We start from the raw sequence: 27,597 nt of genomic DNA, 5'->3' as shown, positions 1-27,597 counted from the left end.
CGCGACTACCTGGCGACTGTGTCTGAGCCTCCGTATGCACTGCTCCTCGGAGAGGTCCAGGAAGCTGAGCCTTGGTCTATAGACCCTGTGGCGAGGGTAGTGCCTCCTGCAACGCCACTCTCTCTGTTGTTGCCCTCCGTGCTGTTGTGCAGGTGCGTGTGGCGCAGCACTGTGTTGTGGAGCTCCACGTGGCGGAGGTGGACGGTGTGCCTGGCAAGGTTGGTGATGTTGCTTATCCTCGGATGAAGTGACGAATGCAGCTATGGCGCCCCCCAATCCTGACGGTGTGAATTTGAGGGGGTGCGCAAAGTAGGTAAATGTGTTTGCACAGCAGAGTTTTGGGTATAAATTAAGAATTTTGAGTGGAAAGACAAAGATGTTGCAGCCAAAACTTTGTCTGAAGTGACAGAGTGCCCTGCTGCAATAAATGAGGTTTTCCACCCACCTGTCAAAGAATCCTTTGCATCTCCCACTGGTTGCTGGCTGAAACACCTCTGCTTCAACAGGGAGTATTTCCCACAGCACGGGAAACACGCTGAGGATACTTGAAAATTGCACCCCTGCCAAAATCTCCTGTCAATGAGGTCTGTCAAGGACCTCAACTATCTAAATAAGTATGTGAATTGTCATCCCGCCAGCTTTAATTGCTGGTGGGAGTCCCGCATGCGGGAGCTGCGCGCGCATCTGAACGCGTCACTGGGGACCCGGAACTGGGAGGGTTGGAGCTGGGCTCCGGTCCAGCTCCAGGTTTCCCCCATTTTACGAGCCCCCCTGCCCCCAACGCACCCGCTTGGCCATCCGAAAATCGGCCCCAAAGTATTTGTTTAATTTCTCTGCCATTTCCTTATTCCCCATTATAAATTCTCCCACCTCTGTCTGTAAGAGACCGACATTTGCCTTTGCCAGCCTTTTCCTTTTTTCATACCTATAGAAGCTTTTACAGAATATGGGCCAAAAGACCTCCCTCGTCTGTATCTACCTAATGATCTTATGACCTGTATGGTTCAGATTCACACCAAGCTATGCACTTATCAACTGAGCCTGACGGAGGAGTTCTATTCGCATTCTTTTAATATTTTTCCCCTTTTTTATTATTTTTATCAGTGCAGCAACTCGAATAGCAACATGGATTTCAGCCATTACTGAGATGAAGGTAATACAGTTATGAGGAGGCGGAGGGAGAATAGGCAGTTACATCGAGTTATATCAAAACTACAGCACAGAAACAGGCCATTCGGCCCAACTGGTCTATGGTGGCGTTTATGCTCCACACGAGCCTCCTACCTCCCTACTTCATCTAACCCTATTAGGATATCCTTCTATTTCTTCCTCCCCCATGTAATTATTGAGCTTTCCCTTCAATGCATTTGTGCTATTTGCCTCAAAAACTCCTGGAACGCCTCAATTTTAAAATTCTCGTCCCTGTTTTCAAATCCCTCCATGGCCTCGCCCTTCCCTATTTCTGTAACCTCTCCCAGCCCTACAAGCCTCCGAGATCTCTGCGATCCTCCAATCTTGCCTCTTGCGCAGTCCCGATTTTAAAGATGCACCATTGGCGGCCGTGCCTTCAGCTGCCTAGGCCCTAAACTCTGGAATTCCCTCCCTAAACAACCCCGCCTCTCTACCGCTCTCTTCTCTTTCAAGACACTAAAATCTAACTCTTTGACCAAGCTTTTGGTCACCTGTCCTAATGCCTCCTTATGTGGCTCAGTGACAAATTTTGTTTGATAACGCTCCTGTGAAGTGCCTTGGGATGTTTTATGACGTTAAAAGCGCTGTATAAATGCAATTTGTTGTTGTTGTGGTACCACATTCCACTTTCTTACCAATCTTTGCGTAAAGAAGTTTCTCCTGAATTCCCTATTGGATTTATTAGTGACTATTTTATATTTATGATCTCTCGTTTTGGATTCTCCTACAAGTGGAAACATTTTTTCTACATCTACCTATCAAACCCTATTATCTTAAAGACCTCTATCAGGTCACCCCTCAGCCTTCTCGTTTCTAGAGAAAAGAGCCCCAGTATGTTCAGCCTTTCCTGATAAGGATATCCTCTCAGTTCTGGTAACATAATTGTGAATCTTTTTTCCACCCTCTCCAATGCCTCTACATCCTGTCTATAATATGGAGACCAGAACAATGCACAATACTCCAAGTGTGGTCTAACCAAGGTTCTATACAAGTTTAACATAACTTCTTTGCTTTTCAATTCTATCACTCTAGAAATGAATCCCAGTGCTTGATTTCCTTTTTTATGGCCTTATTAACCTGCGTCGCTATTTTTAGTGACTTGTGTATCTGTACCCCTCGATCCTCTATCTCGTTTAGAGTCTTATTATCCAAGTAGTATGTGGCCTTTTTATTCTTCCGACCAAAATACATCACCTCATATTGATATTCATTTGCCAATTACATGCCCATTCTGCAAGTTTATTAAATGTGAAAATACTCAACTGGAAGGGAGTTGAAAAAGGTTCTTTGGAATTGGATTGGAATCAAAGATTGGTAGATAAAACCAATAAGCAATGGGGGGCCTTCAAAGAGGAGATAGTTCGGGTACAACTGGATGCATTCTGACGAGGGGGAAAGGAAGGGCATCCAAAGCTAGAGCTCCCTGGATGACTATAGGTATAGAGATTAAAATGAAACAGAAAAAGGAGGCTTATGACAAATGTAAGGTTCATAATACAGTAAAGAACCAAGCTAAATACAGAAAGTACAGAGATCTAAAAAAGGGAATAAGAGGGGCAAAGAGAGAATATGAGAATAGATTAGTGGCTCAAAGTAGAAATGTCACCCAGTCTGGATGGGATGCATCCTAGGTTGCTGAGGGAAGGCTGGAAATTGCGGAAGCTCTGGCCACAAATCTTCCAATTCTCCTTAGATATGTGAGTGATGCCAGAGGACTAGAGAACTGCAAATGTTACACCCCAGTTCAAAAACGGGGAGAGGGATAAACTCAGCAACTACAGGCTAATCAGCCTAATGTTGGTGGTGGGGGAACTTTCAGAGACAATAATCCAGGATGAAATGAATTGGCACTTGGAAAAATATGTGTTAATAAATGAAGGCCAGCACTGATTTGTTAAAGACGAATCTTGTTTGACTAACTTGCTTGAGTCCTTTGATGAAGTAATGGAGACGGTTGTTGAGGGTAGACCGGTTGATGTTGTGTATATGGACTTTCAAAAGGTGTTTGATAAAGTACCACATAATAGACTTGTTAGCAATATTGAAGCCTATGGGATTAAGGAGGGAAGTGTGCAGTGGTGTCCCCCAGAGGTCGGTGTTGGGACCATTGCTCTTTTTGATATGTATTAATGACCTGGACTTGGGTATACAGGACATAATTTCAAAGTTTGCAGATGACATGAAACTCGGAAATGTAGTGAACAGTGAGAATAGTAACAGACTTCAGGAGGACATAGACAGTCTGGTGAAATGGGCAGATCCATTGCACAAAGAATTTAGCACAGAGAAGTGTGAAATTAGTCATTTTGGTAGAAAAAATTAGGAGAGGCAAGATAAACTAAGCGGTACGGTTTTAAAGGAGATGCAGGAACAAAGAGACCGGGGGGGGGCGGTATACGTACACAAATCTTTGAAGGTGGCAGTACAAGTTGAAAAGGCTGTTAAAAAGGCAAACAGGATCCTTGGCTTTATAAATAGAGGCACAAAGTACAAAAGCAAGGAAGTTATGCTAAACCTTTATAAAACACTGGTTAGGCCCCAGCTGGAGTATTGTGGTCAATTCTAGGCACCACACTTTAGGAAGGATATCAAGACCTCAGAAAGGGTGCAGAGGAGATTTACTAGAATAGTACCATGGATGAAAGACTTCAGTTACATGGAGAGATTAGAAAAACTGGAGTTGTTCTCCTTAGAGCAGAGAAGATTAAGGGGAGATTTGATAGAGGTGTTCAAAATCATGAACGGTTTTGATAGAGTAAATTAGGAGAAACTGTTTCCAGTGGCAGAAGGGTCGATAACCAGAGGACACAGATTTAAGGTGATTGGCAAAACAACCAGAAGTGACATGAGGAAAAAAAATTTACGCAGCGAGTTGTTATGATCTGGAATGCACTGCCTGAAAGGGTGGTGGAAGCAGATTCAATAATAACTTTCAAAAGGGAATTGGATAAATACTTGAAGGGGAAAAATTTTCAGGGCTATGGGGAAAGAGCAAGGGAGTGGGACTAATTGGATGGCTCTTTCAAAGAGCCAGGTCACGCACAATGGGCTGAATGGCCTCCTTCTGTGTGATATCATTCTATGATTCTATGTGTCAGTTCGTCATTTCTCTGCTGTGAAAATGTACTTTGTAGAGTAGAGAACATAGGAACATAGGAATTGCTAGACAAAAAAAGACCCAGGTTCATTTATTTTGCCTTCTACCATCCTCGCATGATACAACGATAACGGAGTTGTTGACTAATCATAGCAATCAATCTCTATCAATTAGTCTACAACAGATCCAGACATGAAACGAGGAAAACCTCTAGTTGTGGTGGAGAGCTTTGCAAACCATAGGTCCAAAATGACCTGTTCCTCCCGAGCATGCTACACTTACAACATGTCATGTCTCAACTTATCCCAACACTGGACAAACAGGGGGCTCTAGGGGGGGGAGGAGCTAAATACGATTAAAATCACTAAGGAATTGGTACTCAGTAAATTAATGGGACTCAAGGCGGATAAATCCCCTGGACCTGATGGCTTACATCCCAGGGTCTTGAGGGAAGTGGCAGTAGGGATTGTGGATGCTTTGGTAATAATTTTCCAAAATTCTCTGGACTCGGCAAAGGTCCCGGCAGATTGGAAAACTGCTAATGTAACACCCTTATTTAAAAAGGGTAGTAGGCAGAAGGCTGGAAATTATAGGCCAGTTAGCGTAACATCTGTGGTGGGTAAAATTTTGGAGTCTATTATTAAGGAGACAGTAGCGGAACATTTGGATAAACATAATTTAATAGGACAAAGTCAACATGGCTTTACGAAGGGGAAGTCATGTCTGACAAATTTGCTTGAGTTCTTTGAGGACATAACGTACAGGGTGGATAAAGGGGAACCAGTGGACGTAGTGTATTTAGATTTCCAGAAGGCATTCGACAAGGTGCCACATAAAAGATTATTGCTCAAGATAAAGAATCACTGGATTGGGGGTAATATTCTGGCATGGGTGGAGGATTGGTTATCTAACAGGAAGCAGAGAGTTGGGATAAATGGTTCATTCTCGGACTGGCAACCAGTAGCCAGTGGTGTTCCGCAGGGGTCGGTGCTGGGTCCCCAACTCTTTACAATCTATATTAACGATTTGGAGGAGGGGACCGAGTGTAACATATCAAAGTTTGCAGATGATACAAAGATGGGAGGGAAAGTAGAGAGTGAGGAGGACATAAAAAACCTACAAGGGGATATAGACAGGCTGGGTGAGTGGGCGGAGATTTGGCAGATGCAATATAATATTGGAAAATGTGAGGTTATGCACTTTGGCAGGAAAAATCAGAGAGCAAGTTATTATCTTAATGGCGAGAAACTGGAAAGTACTGCAGTACAAAGGGATCTGGTGGTGCAAGAAAATCAAAAGGTTAGTATGCAGGTGCAGCAGGTGATCAAGAAGGCCAACGGAATGTTGGCTTTTATTGCTAGGGGGATAGAATATAAAAACAGGGAGGTATTGCTGCAGTTATATAAGGTATTGGTGAGACCGCACCTGGAATACTGCATACAGTTTTGGTCTCCATATTTAAGAAAAGACATACTTGCTCTCGAGGCAGTACAAAGAAGGTTCACTCGGTTAATCCCGGGGATGAGGGGGCGGACATATGAGGAGAGGTTGAGTAGATTGGGACTCTACTCATTGGAGTTCAGAAGAATGAGAGGCGATCTTATTGAAACATATAAGATTGTGAAGGGGCTTGATCGGGTGGATGCGGTAAGGATGTTCCCAAGGATGGGTGAAACTAGAACTAGGGGGCATAATCTTAGAATAAGGGGCTGCTCTTTCAAAACTGAGATGAGGAGAAACTTCTTCACTCAGAGGGTGGTAGGTCTGTGGAATTTGCTGCCCCAGGAAGCTGTGGAAGCTACATCATTAAATAAATTTAAAACAGAAATCGACAGTTTCCTAGAAGTAAAGGGAATTGGGGGTTACGGGGAGCGGGCAGGAAATTGGACATGAATTTAGATTTGAGATTAGGATCAGATCAGCCATGATCTTATTGAATGGCGGAGCAGGCTCGAGGGGCCGATTGGCCTACTCCTGCTCCTATTTCTTATGTTCTTATGAACTTACTCATATACTGTATCCCAAAATATTATTTTCTTATGGAAATCTATCCAATTTGTATTTGAATGAATCAGTTCTAACCACTTCCACCATCTCCCTAGGGAACCTGTTCCATAGATTGACCACTCGCTCACTGAAATAATGTTTCCGCAGATTTGTTTTGAATAAACCCCCCTTCAAGCACAGGCCGTGTCCTCTGATTCTATTATTCGGGACAAGGTGAAACAGCTTATCATGGTCTGCGTTATCTAGTCCAATTAGAATCCCAAAATCAGTGATCATATCATAGAAAGATGTGCTTTACTTGAACTGTGAGAATGTTGATCTGCCATTCTGTCTGGGACTCAAAACCACAACTCCAGGGATATGAGGCAACTGTTCACTGCGGTACTATTTAATCAGCTTATACACTCCAAGAAATGTTTTGAAAGTCTACAACTTAGCGTGTGGAAAGACTAAAGAAAGAAATTGTGAACAATTGTTCAGCCAGGTTCACATAATGTCTCTAAACTACAAGCCCCCTTGTTTTTTTTATTTTCACTGCATTTTCTGGCTGTGATCACAAAGCATCATTTACAGTCAGGTGCACAGGCCTGTGAGATCATGTCTGAGTGAGATCCTCCAAGATAATCTCACATGCAAGCATCAAGTAACCACATAGACAGAGGGAGGCACATTTTTAAAACTTAAACATGCACCTTCTGCTCATTGTGATAATGAGAAGCAGTGAGTGTCTGTATTTTATCAGTAGAATGGAACATTGATGTGAATGACACACAGTAAAGTCCATTACAATATGCCACGTACACCTTTCAGAGCTGTTGCCATTAACAAGAACCAAGACTTTTGCCAAAGAATCAAGTATAATAAACCCTTTGAGATTTTAATTTGATTGTCCAATTTCCATTTCAGTCCAATCAGATTGTAATATCTTTTGATCCACTAAAGCTTCCTCTGAGTCATGACACAAATGCCAAACCTTCCAGTGGATTGAAGCATTAAATTCCCACCATCGTTAAAGGTTAGCACATGTGGCGATCAAACTCTTGCAACCCATTCAAGAACAACTGATATCAAAAGTCATCAGACCCTCGGTAGTCTTTGCTGATGATTTTTGTTTGGGCTAACTCTGTTTCTGTTTTTTTGTCAATGACCTGGTGGCTATAACCAGATAGGGCACTTTATTTTTTGGTGACACCACTCTCTTAACTTGCTAACTGAGCATCTGAAAAACAAGCATTGACCTGATCACTTCAGGCAGGTTATAGACCATATACTGATAAATGATATGTTATCGTCAGCACTGCGAGGACTGAGTCAATAACTGTCAAGAAAGATTGAACGTGGTTTGATTGGATGTGGCATTGCCAACTTAATCTCTCTTCACTATAAACATTGAAATCCTTGGTTTTCTAATCACAGCTGATCTACATTGGGGCAAAGAAGTGGTGGTGATAGCTGGAGAGTGGTAAATGAGTGGGAGTCCTAAGAAAGGCTTTCAACACAGTGATGCAATGTTCTAGCCCTGTTTAATAGGTTATAGAAAAATTCCATCTATTGTAATCCAAAGCCTATAAAACCAGTCCACCCTGCACAACGTCAAAGAGATCAACATCCAAGTTCTCATGCCTGTCAAAAGTTATGACTGGCACAGAACGAGAAGAGATGCAATCGTTCAGCCAGATTTCTATGCCTAAACAGGAACACTATAAATGCTGCATCTGCATTCAACATGTTGAAACAATCCAAAGTGCACACAAAGCACACCTATACTGAAACTTAACACAATGCTCCTCCTGCCTGTGAAATTCTCCCTGACACAGTTATTACTTGGAACTTTGTCACTTGTATTTAGAAGTTTAAACAAGAGTTAGCCGTGTTTTGCAGATCAGGGTTGTTGGTCCATCCATTTGGACAATGGGAAATCTGTGACTTGACCAATAACTAATACTTGTGATACTTTCCATTTTTGAGTCCAGGCCAAATATTTCATCATTGACAATTCCTTCAGGACAAAATCCCTTCGTTTAATCTTTCTTGCATATGCATTAACTAGATGCTGTAAGTTTTATTGAGACTCAAAAACATTACCTGCACTGCACTGCGATAGCACCTAATCAAAGGAGAGTGGCACGCTTAAGCACTTTTGGTAATGTCAATCCTCACAATTACACCACCATCTTACTTTACAATATAAACTAAATGGTACAACTTTAAAGGGGGTGCAGGAACAGAGTGACCTGGGGATTGACATACACAAATCTTAGCAGGTGGCAGGACAAGTTGAAAAGGTTGTTAAAAAAGCATACAGGATTCTGGGCTTTATGAACAGAGGCAAAGAGTACAAGTCAAGGAAGTTAAGCTAAACCTTTGTAAATAGGCCTCAGCCAGAGTATTGTGTCCAATTCTGGGCACCGCACTTTAGGAAGAATGTCAAGGCCTTGGAGAGGATGCTTTGGAGATTTACTAGAATGGCACCAGGGATGATGGACTTCAGTTATGTGGAGAGACTGGAGAAGCTAGGGTTGTTCTCCTTAGAGCAGAGAAGGACTGCAAGAGATTTAAGAAAGGTGTTCAAAATTATGAGGAGTTTTGATAGAGTAAATAAGGAGAATCTGTTTCCACTGGCAGGAGGGTCGGTAACCAGAGGGCACAGATTTAAGGTAATTGGCAAAAGAATCCGCGGGAGATGAGGAGAAATTTTTTCACGCAGCGAGTTGTTATGATCTGGAATGCACTGCCTGAAAGGGTGGTGGAAGCAGATTCAATAGTAACTTTCAAAAGGGAATTGGATATACACTTTAAAAGGAAAAATTTGCAGGGCTATGGGGAAAGAGCAGGGGTTATGGGACTAATTGGATATCTCTTTCAAAGAGCTAGAACAGGCACAATGAGCTGAGTTTTAAAAAATTCTCCTCATCTCCCCCTGGCTTTTTTGCCAATTATGTTAAATCTGAGTCCTCTGGTTAGCAAACCTCCTGCCAGTGGAAACAATTTCTCCTTATTTACTCTAGCAAAACACCTCATAATTTTGAACACCTCTATTAAATCTCCTCTTAATTTTTTTGCTCTAAGGAGAACAATCCCAGCTTCTCTAGTCTCTCCACATAACTGAACTCCCTCATCCCTGGTACCATTCTGCAAAATCTCCTCTGCACCCTCTCTAAGGCCTTGACATCCTTCCTAAAGTGTGGTACCCAGAATTGAACACAATACTTCAGCTGAGGTCAAACCAGTGATTTATAAAAGTTTACCATAACTTCCTTACTTTTATACTCTATGCCTCTATTTATAAAGCCAAGGATCCCGTATGCTTTTTACTTGTCCTGCCATCTTTGTGTATGTGAACCCCAGGTCTTTGTTCCTGCATCCGCTTTAAAATTTTACCATTTAGTTTATACTGCCTCTCCTAATTTTTCCTTCCAAAATGCATCACTTCACACTTCTCTGCATCAAATTTCATCTGCTAAGTGTCTTCCCATTTCACTAGTCTGTCAATGTCCTCCTGAAGTCTGCTACTATCCTCCTCACTGTTTACTACATTTCCAAACTTTGTGTCATCCGCAAACTTTGAAATTATGTCCCCTATACCAAGTCCAGGTCATTAGTATGTATCAAAAAGAACGGTGGTCCGAATACTGAGCCCTGGAATCACCATTGTATACTTCCCTCCAGTCTGAAAAACAACCGTTCACTACTACTCTCTGCTTTGTCTCAGCCAATTTTGTATCCATGCTGCCGCTGCCCCTTTAATCCCATGGGCTTTAAAATGGCAGAATGAAAACACGGGGCGAAATTGTGATGCGCCCCATTTTCTAATTTCCCCATGGAGTGTGATCCCCACAATTCGACCCAGAGCCCAGTCAGAATTTCAGCCCATAATGATCACATTGTGGATGGTTTACCTTGCCAGCTAAACCTGTGTCAGCTCAGGTCACTATACCTCAGAAATTTCTGTTGGTGATATCAGTCAACCAATGCACATAGTACTCTTATGACATTTCTCTGTCTGCTATTTTAGCAGAAGGTTAACCTGTTAAAATGTCTGCATTCAGCTTGCAGGCAGAGGAATGTCATAGGATTGTCACATGCACTTGATGTATGCTGTGCTGAAATGCATCACTGAATTCCTGTATTGTGGTATTTGGCAAACACTGAAAAAAAGCTGGCCAAATATTTCTTAATAAATATAGTACCCCTCCAGAGTGAATATCTTTACTAGTAATTTATTTATAAGAAAAATGTAAAATATCATATCATTCGATATTCTTTCACTTTTCCCCCCAGTTTTCTCTCCTTCGCTGATTTTTTGACGGGGTCTCAGTCACAGTTGCAGTTCACCTTCTTTTACCTTGTCCAAGTGACCATTACTCATGCATGAGCCTAAGCAGCGCGTCGGGAGCCTAGTTGGCCTCGGAGGCATCAGTCACACCTAATTCTATAATTCTAGAAACTTACAGCACAGTACGAGGCCATTTGGCCCGTGGTGCCTGTGCCTGCTCTTCGTCCTAATGCAATGTCCGCACAACTACATTTTCCAGCAAGGGTCACTGGATAGGGATCAGAAACCGGATTGCTATCTAACTCTACCTCAGGGACATTGAGATCAACTCAGTACAGACCGGCAATCGAACCGGAAACTTTCCTGGTCTGTAGGACTCTACCACCTAAGCAGTGCCTTTACTTGCTAAATTGGAGAGGTAGATGATATTACTTAACTTTAATTGGGTGATTTATGATTAAGCCATGTGTGTTAGGAACATAGGAACAGGAGTAGGCCATTCAGCCCCTCGTGCCTGCTCCGCCATTTGAAAAGATCATGGCTGATCTGTGATCTAGCTCCATATACCCGCCTTTGGCCCATATTCCTTAATACCTTTGGTTGCCAAAAAGCTATCTATCTCAGATTTAAATTCAGCAATTGAGCTGGTATCAATTGCCGTTTATGGAAAAGAGTTCCAAATTTCTACCACCCTTTGTGTGTAGAAATGATTCCTAATCTCACTCCTGAAAGGTCTGGCTCTAATTTTTAGACTGTGCCCCCTACTCCTAAAATCCCCAACCAGCGGAAATAGTTTCTCTCTATCCACCCTATCTGTTCCCCTTAATATCTTAGAAACTTCGATCAGATCACCCCTTAACCTTCTAAACTCCAGAGAATACAACCCCAATTTGTGTAATCTCTCCTCGTAACTTAACCCCTGAAGTCCGGGTATCATTCTAGTAAACCTACGCTGCATTCCCTCCAAGGCCAATATGTCCTTCCGAAGGTGCGTTGCCCAGAACTGCTCACAGTACTCCAGGTGCGGTCTAACCAGGGTTTTGTATAGCTGCAGTATAACTTCTGCCCCCTTGTACTCCAGTCCTCTAGATATAAATGCCAGCATTCCATTAGCCTTATTGATTATTTTCTGCACCTGTTCATGACACTTCAATGATCTATGTACCTGAACCCCTAAGTCCCTTTGGACATCCACTGTTTTTAACTTTTTACCATTTAGAAAGTACCCTGTTCTATCCTTTTTTGATCCAAAGTGGATGACCTCACATTTGTCTACATTGAATTCCATCTGCCACAGTTTTGCCCATTCACCTAATCTATCAATATCCCTTTGTAATTTTATGTTTTCATCTACACTGCTTACAATGCCACCAACCTTTGTGTCATCGGCAAACTTAGATATGAGACTTTCTATGCTTTCATCTAAGTCGTTAATAAATATTGTGAATAATTGAGGCCCCAAGACAGATCCCTGCGGGACTCCACTAGTCACATCCTGCCAATGTGAGGACTTACCCATTATCCCTACTCTCTGACGCCTTTCGCTCAGCCAACTTCCTAACTAAGTCCGTACTTTTCCCTCGATTCCATGGGCTTCTATCTTAGCTAACAGTCTCTTATGTGGGACCTTATCAAATGCCTTCTAGAAGTCCATATAAATAACATTCCCCTGTCCACTACTTTAGTCACTTTTTCAAAAAATTCAATCAGGTTTGTCAGGCACGACCTACCTTTCACAAATCCATGCTGGCTCTCTCTGATTAACTGAAAATTCTCGAGGTGTTCAGTCACCCTATCCTTGATTATAGACTCCAGCAATTTCCCCACAACAGATGTTAGGCTAACTGGTCTATAATTCCCCGGTTTCCCTCTCTCTCCTTTCTTAAAAAGCGGAGTGACATGTGCAATTTTCCAATCTAGAGGGACAGTTCCTGAATCTAGAGAACTTTGAAAGATTATAGTTAGGGCATCTGCAATGTGCTCACCTATTTCCTTTAAAACCCTGGGATGGAAACCATCTGGTCCTGGGGATTTGTCACTCTTTAGTGCTATTATTGTCTTCATTACTGTTGCTTTACTTATGTTAATTTTATTGAGTCCCTGATTCAATATTAGTTTTCTTGGGATTTCCGGCATGCTATCCTCTTTTTCTACTGTAAATACTGACGCAAAGTAATTGTCCAACATGTCCGCCATTTCCCCATTGTCAATGATAATATCCCCACTTGCAGTTTTAAGGGGCCAACACTGCTCCTGACCACCCTCTTTTTCCTAATATAACTATAAAAGTTATTTGTATTGGTTTTGTATTGGTTTTGATATCCCTTGCAAGTTTCTTTTCATACTCTCTTTTGTAGCTCTTACTATCTGCTTTGTGACCCTTTGTTGATCTTTGTAACTTTCCCAGGATCTGTGCCATTTTTTGCCTTTTTGTATGCCCTTTCCTTATGTCTTATATTGTCCCTTACCTCTTTAGTTGTCCATGGCTGTTTTTTTTGGCAAGTAGAGTTCTTGCCCCTCAGGGGTATAAACCTGTTCTGTATCTCGTTAAATGTTTCTTTAAACATTTCCCACTGATCATCAGTTGTTTTACCCATTAACAGATTTGCCCAGTTTACTGTGGACAGTCTCTGTCTCATCCCATTGAAGTCGGCCTTACCCAAGTCTAGAATCTTAGCAGCTGATTCACTTTTTTCCCTTTCAAACACTACATTGAACTCGATCATGTTATGATCGCTATTGGATCGATGTTCAATGCCACCTACATTATTCATAAATGTACTGGAAACAAATACAGAATGTCATATTGGTCAAATTTGTACTATATAGCAGAAAAATCATATGTTTTCTTATGCCTGTGTGTAGTTATTCTTATACTCATCTTAAATGCTTTCTACTCTCACATGGTTATGCCCATTACAGGTCCACTCATTCTTTACCATTCAGGGAATGAGAACTAGACAATATTTCTTGTTACCATATCATTAACTTCTATATTACTTCTATTCAAACTAGGAAAATAGGACAAGAGGATTGAGTGAAAAAAACAGATATTTAAACAAATATTAGGAAGAACTGCATGTTGTATGTTCAACAAAGAAGGATACAGGGCTAGATCTGATTCTGGAATATAGGGCTAGATTTGATTCTGGTATACCATCCTGACTTGGAAATATATCACCGTTCCTTCACCATTACTGGGTCAAAATCCTGGAACTCTCTACCTAACAGCACTATGGGAGTACCTTCACCACACGGACAGCAGCGGTTCAAGAACGTGGCTCATCACCACTTTCTCAAGGGCAATTAGGGATGGGCAATAAATGCCGGTCTTGCCAGTGATGCCCACATCCCATGAATGAATTTTTAAAAATACAATGCTGGATCTCATTCTGGGATAAATGGCTAGATCTGATTCTGGGAAAAAGGGCCAGATCTGATTCTAGAATAAATGGCTAGATCTGATTCTGGATAAAAGTCCAGATCTCATTCTGGGATAAAGGGCCAGATCTCATTCTGGGGTAAAGGGCCAGATCTCATTCTAGGATAAAGGACTAGATCTGATTCTGGGATAAAGGACTAGATCTGATTCTGGGATAAAGGGCTAGATCTGATTCTAGAATAAATGGCTAGATCTGATTCTGGATAAAAGTCCAGATCTCATTCTGGGATAAAGGGCCAGATCTCATTCTGGGATAAAGGGCCAGATCTCATTCTAGGATAAAGGACTAGATCTGATTCTGGGATAAAGAGCTAGATCTGATTTTGGGATAAAGGGCTAGATCTGATTCTGGGATAGAGGCTAGATCTGATTATGGGATAAAGGGCTAGATCTGATTCTGGGATAGAGGCTAGATCTGATTCTAGGATACAGGCTACATCTGATTATGGGATAAAGGACCAGATCTGATTTTTTTTTAAATTTGCTCATGGGTGGTGGGCGTCGCTGGTGAGGCCAGCATTTATTGCCCATCGCTAATTGCCCCTTGAGAAGGTGGTGGTGAGCTGCCTTCTTGAACCACTGCAGTCCGTGTGGTGAAGGTTCTCCCACAGTGCTGTTAGGAATGGAGTTCCAGGATTTTGACCCAGCGACGATGAAGGAACGGCGATATATTTCCAAGACGGGATGGTGTGTGACTTGGAGGGGAACGTGCAGGTGATGTTGTCTCCATGTACCTGCTGCTCTTGTCCTTCTAGGTGGTAGAGGTCGTGAGATTGGGAGGTGCTGTCAAAGAAGCCTTGGCGAGTTGCTGCAGTGCGTCCTGTGGATGGTACACACTGCAGCCACAGTGCGCCGGTGGTGAAGGGAGTGAATGTTTAGGGGAGTGGATGGGGTGCCAATCAAGCGGGCTGCTTTGTTCTGGATGGTGTCGAGCTTCTTGAGTGTTGTTGGAGCTGCACTCATCCAAGCAAGTGGAGAGTATTCCATCACACTACTGACTTATGCCTTGTCGATGGTGGAAAGGCTTTGGAGAGTCAAGAGGTGAGTCACTCGCCGCAGAATACCCAGCCTCTGACCTGCTCTTCCAGCCACAGTATTTATATGGCTGGTCCAGTTAAGTTTCTGGTCAATGGTGACCCCCAGGATGTTGATGGTGGGGGATTCGGCGATGGTAATGCCGTTGAATATCAAGGGAAGGTGGTTAGACTCTTTCTTGTTGGAGATGGTCATTGCCTGGCACTTGTCTGGCGCAAATGTTACTTGCCACTTAACAGCCCAAGCCTGGTTATTGTCTAGGTCTTGCTGCATGCGGGCTCAGACTGCTTCATTATTTGAGGGGTTGCGAATGGAACTAAACACTATGTAATCATCAGCGAACATCCCCATTTCTGACCTTATGATGGAGGGAAGGTCATTGATGAAGCAGCTGAAGATGGTTGGGCCTAGGACACTGCCCTGAGGAACTCCTGCAACAATGTCCTGGGGCTAAGATGATTGGCCTCCAACAACCACTACCATCTTCCTTTGTGCTAGGTATGACTCCAGCCACTGGAGAGTTTTCTCCCTGATTCCCATTGACTTCTGGAGAGTAGGAGGTTTAGGGGTGATCTTATAGAAGTCTATAAAATAATGAGGGGCATAGATAAGGTCGATAGTCAAAATCTTTTCCCAAAGGTAGGGGAGTCTATAACGAGGGGGCATAGATTTAAGGTGAGAGGGGAGAGATACAAAAGGGTCCAGAGGGGCAATTTTTTCACTCAAAGGGTGGTGAGTGTCTGGAACGAGCTGCCAGAGGCAGTAGTAGAGGCGGGTACAATTTTGTCTTTTAAAAAGCATTTGGACAGTTACATGGGTAAGATGGGTATAGAGGGATATGGGCCAAGTGCAGGCAATTGGGACTAGCTTAGTGTTATAAACTGGGCGACATGGACATGTTGGGCCGAAGGGCCTGTTTCCATGTTGTAAACTTCTGTGATTCTATGATTCTATGACTTCAATTTTACTAGGGCTCCTTGGTGCCTTACTCGGTCAAATGCTGCCTTGATGTCAAGGGCAGTCACTCTCACCACACCTCTGGAATTCAGCTCTTTTGTCCATGTTTGGACCAAGGCTGTAATGAGGTCTGGAGCCGAGTGGTCCTGGTGGAACCCAAACCGAACATCGCTGAGCAGGTTATTGGTGAGTAAGTGCCGCTTGATAGCACTGTCGACGACATCTTCCATCACTTTGCTGATGATTGAGAGTAGACTGATGGGGCGGTAATTGGCCGGATTGGATTTGTCCTGCTTTTTGTGGACAGGACATACCTGGGCAATTTTCCGCATTGTCGGGTAGATGCCAGTGTTGTAGCTGTACTGGAACAGCTTGGCTAGAGGCACAGCTAGTTCTGGAGCACAAGTCTGCAGCACTACAGCGGGATGTTGTCGGGGCCTACAGTCTTTGCTGTATCCAGTGCACTCAGCCATTTCTTGATATCACTTGGAGTGAATCGAATTGGCTGAAGACTGGCTTCTGTGATGGTCAGGATATTGGGAGGAGGCCGAGATGGATCATCCACTCGGCACTTCTGGCTGAAGATGGTTGCAAACGCTTCAGCCTTGTCTTTTGCACTCATGTGCTGGACTCCGCCATTATTGAGGATGGGGATGTTTGCAGAGCCTCCTCCTCCCGTTAGTTGTTTAATTGTCCACCACCATTCACGACTGGATGTGGCAGGACTGCAGAGCTTTGATCTGATCCGTTGGTTGTGGAATCGCTTAGCTCTGTCTATAGCATGTGGCTTCCGCTGTTTAGCATGCATGTAGTCCTGAGTTGTAGCTTCACCAGGTTGGCACCTCATTCTCGGATAAATGGCTAGATCTGATGCTGGGCTAAAGGGCCAGATCTGATTCTGGGATAAAGGGCCAGGTCTGATTCTGGGATAAAGGGTCAGATCTGATTCTGGAATACTGGCTAGATCTGATTCTGGGATACAAGACCCTGCAGAGATAGGGTGTTGTGGAGAAGGCTTTGAAGATGAGCATGAGGATATTAAATTAATGCATTATAGGACAGGGAGCCTATCTAAGTCAGCAAAGACAGGGGTGATGGGGTGAGTGGAACTCAGTGCATGATATGGACAGCTGAGCTTTGAACATATTGGGAGTTTATGGAGAGTGCAAGGTGGGGGGCTAACATGACATTGGAGAAACCATCACGATATGAAGGCTTCAGCAGCAGAGGGGCAATGTTGCAGAAGAGGAAATAAGTGGCCCAAAGAGGGGTAGGAGATTGGGTTTAAAATTCAGCTCTGGGTCAAACAGGGTACCAAGGTTTCACATGGTGTGCCTCAGCCTGAGCAAGTGGCCAGAGAAGGGTGGAACTGGTGGCATGGGAGTGGAGTTGATGTTGAGGGCTGAAAACATAGACTTCAGTTTTCCCAGTATTCCAAGGAGGAAATTGTAAGACTTGATGCCAGCCGGGAAGACAGATAGCATGGAGCTAAGTCATAGTCCCGCTATTTCAGCAGAGACTTAACAGCAACATTAAAAAGCAGGTAGAAAAATGTGTTAAGTGTTAATTTGCTGATATCATTAATTTCTAGGCTGTAGTATTTTACAAAAGATATTTTAAGTTGACCAAAAATTAATCTCTAAATTGCTGGCAGTTAAATCAATGAAAGGGTATATACTTGTTCAGAATGCAGATTACTGTACTGACTGAGAATCAAAAGGTAGGGATTTAGGAAATGGTGGGAAACTGGAAGTAGCTATAGGAAACCGGACAGCATGGAAAGTTAACAGGACGGAAAAGGAGTGCAATGTGTCAGTTAAGGTCTGGAGGTTGAACTGATAAAATATACTTGAGCTTGGCCAGTGTGACAGGAAATCTGTACAAGTGGTAAATTTGAATAGGTTTATACAAATTGCCCAGACATTTGTACAAGCCCATATAGATTTACGGTTAATTTCTTGTACAATTGATTACAAATGTCCTTGGAGATTTGTGCAAGGCTGTGCATATCATCACTTGTAAAGATTTTGTGCCAAACCACCATGAGGATGAATGAGCACAGATGTAGGTCCAATCCTGCTCTGCTCAGTTCAGTTCCAGTTTGAGCCATGTGAGGTGGCGAGCAGAGACTCGGGAGGGTAGGTCAGAGGGAAGAGTCATACCTGGTTCCCTCTGGAGGATGAGCCATTGGTAGCCTGAGAGCAGTCTGTGCACTCCCCTTGGCTGCAGAGGTGCTAGATGGAAGAAGAAAATAAAATGGCAGATAAAAGGGGGAAACTTATTAAAAGCCACCAAAATGTGTCTGAGTTCAACTGTTATTGTGCAGTTACACCTCACTTTTCTCTTGCAAAGATCAGTCCACAATTATCAGAGACTATGCTTATGAAACTGCGTTGAGCTGCGACAGATAGTCTGTAAGAAGGAATAAAAGAGACACTTTGTTTGAAGACTGCCTCAGAGGTCTTACCATGGTTGATAATGTCAAGTTTCTTTGTCAACCACATTAATCAACAAATATGAAAAACTGATGTTCCAGCCTCAATACTTATGCATCATTAAAACACAATGGTTACTAGGACCCTTACTTCTGGGTCAAAAGGTCGGATGTTCAGATCAGATTTTTGCATGTAACCTAGTTGACACTCAGTGCAGCACTGAAGGAATGGTGCACCGTTCTGCTGAATCCTTCTGATTAGATGTCTTATTTTCTATTTCAGTGGTTCAGATGGATGTTAGACTCAACTATTCCAATGCTCTCCTGGTCAGCTCCCAACCTCCAAGCTCTGTAAACTTCAGCTCATCCAAAACACTGCTGTGCGAATCCGATTCTGCACCAGGTCCCGCTCATACATCACCCATGTGCTAGCCAATCTACATTGGCTTTCAGTCCTCAATGCCTCAAATTTAAAATTGTTATCCTCATGTTTAAAATCCCTTTATGACCTAGCCCATCTCTTTCTGTAACCTTCTCGAACCATACAAGTACGTTCTCTGGATTATTAGCCCAGGCCTCTGGATTACGAGTTCGGTAACGATCCAACGGAACTCTCTGATTAAGCCATAAAGCGCGGATGTTACGGACCTCCGGCGGCTAAGCATAATTGCTTGCTTGAGGTAGTGAAAGGAGTTTTATAAATGCAAGTTCTTTCTTTTAGAAGTATAGAGGAACGGATACAGAACCAACATCGCTGCTAAAAGGATTTTGAAAAAGACGCTGTTGAATCCTTTATTCTATGAATAGGAATTTTTAGAATGATAGTTCACAGTGTGTTAGATTGGTTGCTTTTTAACTGAATGTGAAATTTGAGCCAATCAGCATGCTCTGGGTTGTACTGACATAGCATCCCATTGCACCATAAGGAAAACTTTGAATAATAAAGAGACAAACCAGGATGGTCCTAGATTTGACCCTTGGAGCTGAATTAGCTGATCTCAGCTGGAGTGACAGTTGTGGAGCAACGATTCGTTTCAGAGCCCATCTGTTAGAGAGGAAATAAAAAATTAGCTGGGGTTCCTATTGCTGATTGCAATCCAATAATACCTGCTGGAATGTGCATGCATGTGGACATCAGGGTATTCTGCAGCGAGTGACTCACCTCTTGACTCCGCAAAGCCTTTCCACCATCGACAAGGCACAAGTCAGGAGTGTGATGGAATACTCTCCACTTGCCTGGATGAGTGCAGCTCCAACAACACTCAAGAAGCTCAGCACCATCCAGGACAAAGCAGCCCGCTTGATTGGCACCCCATCCACCATCCTAAACATTCACTCCCTTCACCACCGGCGCACTGTGGCTGCAGTGTGTACCATCCACAGGATGCACTTAAGCAACTCGCCAAGCCTTCTTCGACAGCACCTCCCAAACCCACGACCTCTACCACCTAGAAGGACAAGAGCAGCAGGTACATGGGAACAACACCACCTGCACGTTCCCCTCCAAGTCACACACCATCCCGACTTGGAAATATATCGCCGTTCCTTCATCGTCGCTGGGTCAAAATCCTGGAACTCCCTTCCTAACGGCACTGTGGGAGAACCTTCACCACACGGACTGCAGCGGTTCAAGAAGGCGGCTCACCATCACCTTCTCAAGGGCAATTAGGGATGGGCAATAAATGCCGGCCTTGCCAGCGACGCCCACATCCCATGAACGAATAATAAAAAAAGATGCAGAGTGGATCAGACTTGGCTGTGATGCTCCTATGGTCGAATTGCCTATTGACATTCAACCTTTAGGTTCACAAATAAAGAATAGCCATAAGGGGAAGCCACCGGAGGACATCTGGAGCCTGTGGGACCATTTCCTAATATGGATTTATTCCTTCAGGACAGCCATTCCAACTACCTGTAATGATAGAAAGAAAGAACAAACTTACATTTATATAGCACCTTTCATGACCTCAGGACATCCCAAACACATTCCACAGACAATGAATTACTTTTGAAGTGTGGTCACTGTTGTAATGTAGGGAAACATGGCAGCCAATTTACACACAGCAAGTTCCCGCAAACTGCAATGAGATAAATGACTAACTAAACTGTTTTGGTGATGTTGGTTGAGAGATAAATATTTGCCAGGATACCAGGAGAACTCCCCGCTCTTCTTCGAATAGTACCATGAAACCTTTTACATTCACCCGAGGGGGCAAATGGGACCCCACTTTAACATTTCATCCAAAAGACAGACCCCCTCAGTACTGCACTGGAGTGCCAGCTGACATTATGTGCTCAAGTCTACACGCAAAGGGTGGTAGAAGTTTGGAACTCTCTTCCGCAAACAGCAGTTGATGCTAGCTCAATTGTTAATTTTAAATCTGAGATTGATAGATTTTTGTTAACCAAAGGTATTAACGGAAATGGGGCTAAGGCAGATATATGGAGTTAGGTCACAGATCAGCCATGATCTCATTGAATGGTGGAAAAGGCTCGAGGGGCTAAATGGCCCACTCCTGTTCCTATGTTCCTAAGTCCTGGAGTGGGGCTCGAACCCACAACCTTCTGACTCAGAGGCGAGAGTGCTGCGGCTGACAGGACGAAAGCAGAATGAATATCTAGTTTCTTAAAATTGTTTGCATTTCTAAATATTGCAGAATCTAGGTTCCTCTAGAGCAGTGGTTCTCAGTCCAAAGGTCTTTATTCAAATTGGGCTGTTGGGAGCATGTTCCTGCATTACAAAACCATCTTTGAGAAATGTGTCGACAAAAGATAGTTGTTAGAAAAAAATCTTGTTTGCTACATGATAAATGATTTTCTGTCATGGGGGGATTTCTTTTTAAAACTTGCATATTTCTTAAGTTAATCATTCTTACTTTTCTGCTTTCAGTGCTCAGTTAAGTGATCATGCATCATGACTTTAAAGCTGCTGAACTCACTTTTGAGTTGTGTTGAGCAAAAGGTTGAGAAGTATTGCTCTGGAGGATTCCGTGCCACGTTTTAGTCTGGCCAAACTTAAGATCCCTGCTGTCTCACTGGTGCTGAATAACAGGAAGTGAAGGCTAAACTTTCCCAAGAGGCATAATTTGAAGGATGATGTTGCTGATGATCGGCAAATCAAAACCTTTTGCTTCAAAGTATAGGTATGTCTCAAAGTATTTATTTTCTAGTGAGCAATTCTTGCATAGTAAATGCCACAACAATCGGACTTATTTTTTCCGTATTCTTCTGCACCCTTAAATTGTTGCATGTTTTAGCTTCCATGTGATCTGCAAAAAAAAAATCCCCTGAATTCCAGCCGTCAATGTTAATCTTCATAAGGATGTGTTGCCATCAGGAAACGGGAACATGAAGGGAGTCATGTGATACTTTTTGTGAAAACGAGATGACATTTTATGAGATCCATGGGGGCCTGTTTGACTTAATGAAATAAATACACTGTGAGTCCCTTTCATTAAAGGGAGGCAGTCCTTTTGTAAATATCTAAGAGATCCCTCCAGAACAAACCTCAGCAAGGTTGGTGGCAAACTGTGGTGATGATAGGAAAAATAGGTTATATAGGTCACCTATATAAAGCTCATGTGAGTGTTGGCAGGGTGTTCATTATGGCATCACAGCCAGCCCTGAACTCATCTGATACCTGCACAGGTGCATGTTCCATTGGGGATAGTGATCAGGAGCAGAAAACCATACCTGATTCCTCCCACCCTCCCACCCCACTAGTCCAGGGCAATTGTATTGCTCACAACTGCTATCCAGTTGGGACCAGCTGATCAGGAATGGGCCCAGGACTTGAACCTGGCACCTTCTTGTCTGCATTGCTCAGTTCTATACAGTGATGCCTTTACCTAGTCAGCCATCAGAGGTCCATAAACTTACTCAAGATAACCTATAAATTTGTAATTTTGTACTAGATTTTCTCTGTGGACTATCAATGAATTAGACTTATGTTGCCCACTGTGGTCTGCTTTGTAAAGATTTCAACCCGGAATATTTTCTTTACTTGACTTCTTTCATCAGTTATTTTTTTTTAAATCGGCTGTACTGCAGATATCACATGCCATTTCTATTTATATGGGTCTGTCAATAAATAAAGCATGGATCACAGATTTAAAATTTACAAATCCCTGGCCAGATGGATCTTATCAATTTGATGTATGATAAAAAGCAAAATCAACCAAATAACGATTATATGCTCAGCTGGTCAATATCAAAAAATATTTCAGTCAACTATAAACAAAGTTGACAAAATGCTGTGGCTTTTATTTCCAGAATTTTTAAATCAAACCCCAAGTATATTAGCACAAGGGATCTCTCTCTAAAGAGCTATTAACTGCATTGGAAGTCTGATTAGAATACTTAACAAACATGGTGCCTATTTAAACAAATATGATGTAGTTCCAGATGATTTTTAATTAAGATTTTTTTAAAGTTATAACTGGAATGATAGTTAGTCTGTATCTAGTCTATTATTTAACCCATACTTCCTGTGAAACAAAAGTGCCCAAGAGCAGTGTTTCATTTTACAGTGAGTTGTGCTTCTTTTTAAAAAAATTCACAAGCATCCCATCCCTAGTTGCCCTTGAGAAGGTGGCGGTGAGCCTTCTTCTTGAACCATTGCAGTCCATGTGGTAAAGGTACTCCCACAGTGCTGTTAGGTAGGGAGTTCCAGGATTTTGACCCAGCGATTTTGTCCTTCTAGGTGGTGCATATCACAGATTTGAGAGGTGCTACCGAAGAAGCCTTGGCGACATGCTACAGTGCATCCTGTGGATGCTTAAGCTGGTGGATGTGGTGCCGATCAAGTGGACTGCTTTGTCCTGCTTTGAGTGTTATTAAAGCTGCACCCATCCAGGCAAATGGAGAGTATTCTATCACACTCTTGATTTGTGCCTTGTAGATGGAGTCAGGAGGTGAGCCACACGCCTCAGAATACCCAGCCTCCGACCTGCTCTATCAGACACGGAATTTAAGTGGCTGGTCCAGTTGTGTTTCTGGTCAATGGTGACTTTCCAGGATGTTGATGGTGGGGAATTTGGTGATGGTAATATCATTGAATGTCAAGGTTAGACTCTCTCTTATTGGAAATGGTCACTGCCTGTCACTTGTGTGGTGTGAGTGTTACTTGCCACTTATCAGTTATCCAGGTCTTGCTGCATGCAGGCATGGACTGCTTCATTATCTCAGGAATTTTGAATGGAGTGGAACATTGTGCAATCATCAGCGAACAGTCCCACTTCTGACCTTATGATGGGGAGGGGAAGGTCATCGATAAAGCAGCTGAAGATAGTTGGACCTAGGGCGCAACTGTTCGCGTGCTCAAGAACAGTTCCTGGTATCTGCTGTACACCTGGTGAGGGTTCAAGCCTGTGCTTATCAGTTCTCTAATGACCAACTAGTGACTCTATGGAGGGAGTTAAGTGTGTTCTCTTTCAGGTTGCGTTAACTCTAAGATGACTGGACTAGCAATAGAACTTGGAGGGGGGGGAATTCAATCAGGGTTAAGCAAATTCTGTTGAAAAGCACATGTGGATGACAATAACAAAAGGCAATGCTCTTGCTCCCCACAGTTGAACAATCTACCAAAATTTACTTTCTAGACTCACATATAAAGAATGGCCACTTGGAGGAGGAGATTAACTTGGGAGAAAATCATATCCACTTGAAAAGTTTTACAGGCCCAAGATTGAATTATTTGGTCTCATCTGAAGAGGTGGTTTTGGCTAACCAGGGAGTTAGTGACAGAAATTGGCCAATTGCTAGCTCTGGATTTGGAAGGTGTCGCATTGATACCAGCTGCCCTGCCTCAAGTTTTTTTTAAAAAGTTGTAACCTTTGCTTTGAAATCTTTCGAGGCACCGAGAGGAAATAGTGGTATTCAGTAAGTACCATGTCCACAGTTCTAGAGGTTGACAGGCTTATTCACTTCCTAATAATGGAAGAAAAAACTGACCATATACCAAACTTTAGGTCTTTCAGCAGTGGACTTACCCATATAGAGACATAGGCACCATGCCGGTGGCAAAATTAACTGCAAGGGTTTATATTCCTAAATATGTAGCTTTTGTGAAGTGAACATTTTTCCTGATTTCTCCAATATACAAGGGCAACATGTGACACCTTCATTCTTCACCAGTCTGTGTGCCTCATTTGGTTGAAAGCATTCTTGCAAGTTATGGCTTGAAAAATGACATTATTTCTCTATACCATGTCCAAAGACCAGCAGATCAGAACTACAACCAAATACCTAAATCTGTTCAATCCATTATGGAACAAGCAAGTAGACTTTGTAGTCTAATCAAAGTTTGTGAATTCTTGTGTGCTTCATACCCTCACCATTCAGAGGGATATCCACCTTGGCATCGCAGAGGAATAAATCCAGGTTCTGGCTATGGAGGAGAAATTCCAACAGACTATATCATGGTTTTGTCCTCCACTACAGTTCTTCTAGGTTTTTTTTTTGCCTGCAGTCAGCTCTGCCTTCTGTATTAACTTTTAGTGAATTATAGGAGTCAAAGGCCTCAATTCTGGCTTGTTCAGGTCCTTGAAGATGTAATTATTGTTGGTGCCCAATGGCTGGAAGGCTTAATCTATCAACAGAGGTGTGTTATAAAGCAATTAGTATCTTGATTAATGCAGTTGATGCTTTTTAGCTGAACAATTTTTCTTTTCAAGCATTTTAAAATCTATTTACAGGCCATTAAGACAATTAGCCGACTCTGAGAAAGTAGTTAGCATGCATCGGTACTCTTGATCTCTCTCTGCTATTCTCCCCTTTTAGCTTTGATCAGTTTTACAAGTGGTTTCCCTCCCCTCCTGCCCCTAACTGTCGGTTCTGATGAAGAGTTCCTTCCAAAACATTCATCTGTCCTCTTTTTTCAAACGTCAACTAACCTGCTGTGTATTTACAACATTTATCTCAGACTTTCATACGGTTTAGATTTCAATAAGACTCTTATGCTCCACTGCTGAAGTGAGATAGTTTTATAATATTAGCTTTAACGGGACTAACAGATTGGTGTAAGCAATATGTTTGGAAAATTTCGTATCATATATGTGGTGGCTCCAGCAATGGTTTATTTCCGGTGGTTTATTCCTCCCACAAACCACTGCTGGAACTATTTACTGATTCCTTTAACAAACAGATACATGGATAAACACATGCGTCTGATCAGTCACTGACAGCCAACGACAGCAGGGCTACTTCACACGGCTGCAACTCATGACATCAGGATGATGCAACACATGAACATCTTCTGGCAATAAGTTGACCTATTTCATGAAAACACCTCATAAAGTTGATATTACATAATCCCAAAGCACCACCTTGACATTGGGATTATGTGACCCCTGAGCAACCCTTGATATTAACATTATATGACCTATGAGACTGACATCCTGTGGATTATATAGTCCAAACTTACTCAGTAGCTTTCAGTAAACTGCTGCTTAGTGTTGTGTACTCTCTAGGTAATGTTTTGTGCCTACCATTAAAATTTGGCTCAATATTGTAAACAGTGCTTGTGTTACTTCCCCAGAGCAGATCAATAGTCTGACTATTATAGAACAGTGCCATCATGTGGCCAGTGGGCAGTGTTGCTCAATTTTAAACTTTATTACCACTGGTAGGCTCAACAACAACTTATATTTATAAAGCGCCTTCAACGTAGTAAAATGTCCCAAGGGGCTTCACAGGAGCATTATCAAACAAAATTTAACACCGAGCCACATAAGAAAATATTAGGACAGGTGACCAAAAGCTTGGTCAAAGAGAAAGGTTTTAAGGAACGTCTTAAAGTAGAGAGATGTGGAGATGCCGGTGATGGACTGGGGTTGACAATTGTAAACAATTTTACAACACCAAGTTATAGTCCAGCAATTTTATTTTAAATTCACAAGCTTTTACGAGGGGTGGGATTTTGCAAACAACTGGGACTGTTTCCCGTACTGGGGGAAACACTCCCAGTTAAAATGGACCTGTTGCAGCCATCAGCCTGTGGCAGCTGTAAAGGTCCATTTGACAGGTGGGGGATGCGGGGGGAGATCCTCACTCATTGCAGGAGGCCACTCTGTCACTTTGGACAAAGTTTGGCCTCCACCACTCTCCTCCTAACAATAAAATTCACCAACTTGCACACTTACCCCGGTGTCCAGACACATGTACCTACCTTGCGGACCCCCTCAGATGTACATCTTACGGATGGGGGCCGCCGTAGCTACAGTCATGACCTCCTGGGAGGGCGAACAGCATCAACAGCCTCGCCGGCCACGCCGTCCACCTCTGACACAAGGAGCTCCACAACACAGTGCTGTGACACATCCACCTGCACAGCAGGAGGGAGGGCAACCACAGAGAGAGATGCGTCACAGAGGGCACTACCCTCGCCACAGGGTCCACAGACCGAGGCTCAGCTTCCTGGACCTCTCTGAGCAGCAGTGCACATGGAGGCTCAGAGTCACTCGACATGTAGTCGTGGACATCTGCAGCCTTCTTCATGCCGAGCTGCTCCCGGCTGGCCCGAGCACCATCTTCTTACCTGTCTCTCTCAAAGTCACCACTGCCCTCAACAACTTCTCCTCCGCATCCTTCCAGGGTGCCACCGGGGACATCGCCGACATCTCTCCGTCGTCTGCACAAAAGAGCCCTGCAAATACACCTGCACCCACTCTGCAGTGACACAATGGGTGGCATCAGTTGTGAGTCTTCATTGTGATCCTCAGGAAAGGGCATTATTGCACAAACCAGACAAGATTCGCAAAGACCTGGCAGTAGTGGTGCCAGTATAATATGTAATGTGAGGTGATCAGAAATTAAATATAAGTAAAAACCATGACAAACCCTCAAACACCCTTGTGCATCCCCTTCATGCTCACGACACGTTTGCCTTACGCTTCCTACTGCACATATGTGATGCATGCCCTGTGGCTGCAGCACATGTAGTGGCAGGTTGAGTGAGGCTGACCATGAAAGAGATGCATGAGAGGGTGAGTATGAGATAGAGCCATGAGATTGTATGAGGATTGGGTTGAGTGGTAGTGGCGGGATGAGTACTGGCGAGGTGAGTAAGTGCAGGTAAGATGAGGATGAGGTTTGAGTGGGTGTGAGGAGTGATGAGTCGTGTTGGCTGTGCAGAAGGAGATGTGGGGTGGGGACGGTGA

The sequence above is a fragment of the Heptranchias perlo genome, chromosome 14 (assembly GCF_035084215.1).
Source record: "Heptranchias perlo isolate sHepPer1 chromosome 14, sHepPer1.hap1, whole genome shotgun sequence".
Taxonomy (NCBI): domain Eukaryota; kingdom Metazoa; phylum Chordata; class Chondrichthyes; order Hexanchiformes; family Hexanchidae; genus Heptranchias; species Heptranchias perlo.
This window is presented reverse-complemented; position numbering follows the sequence as displayed.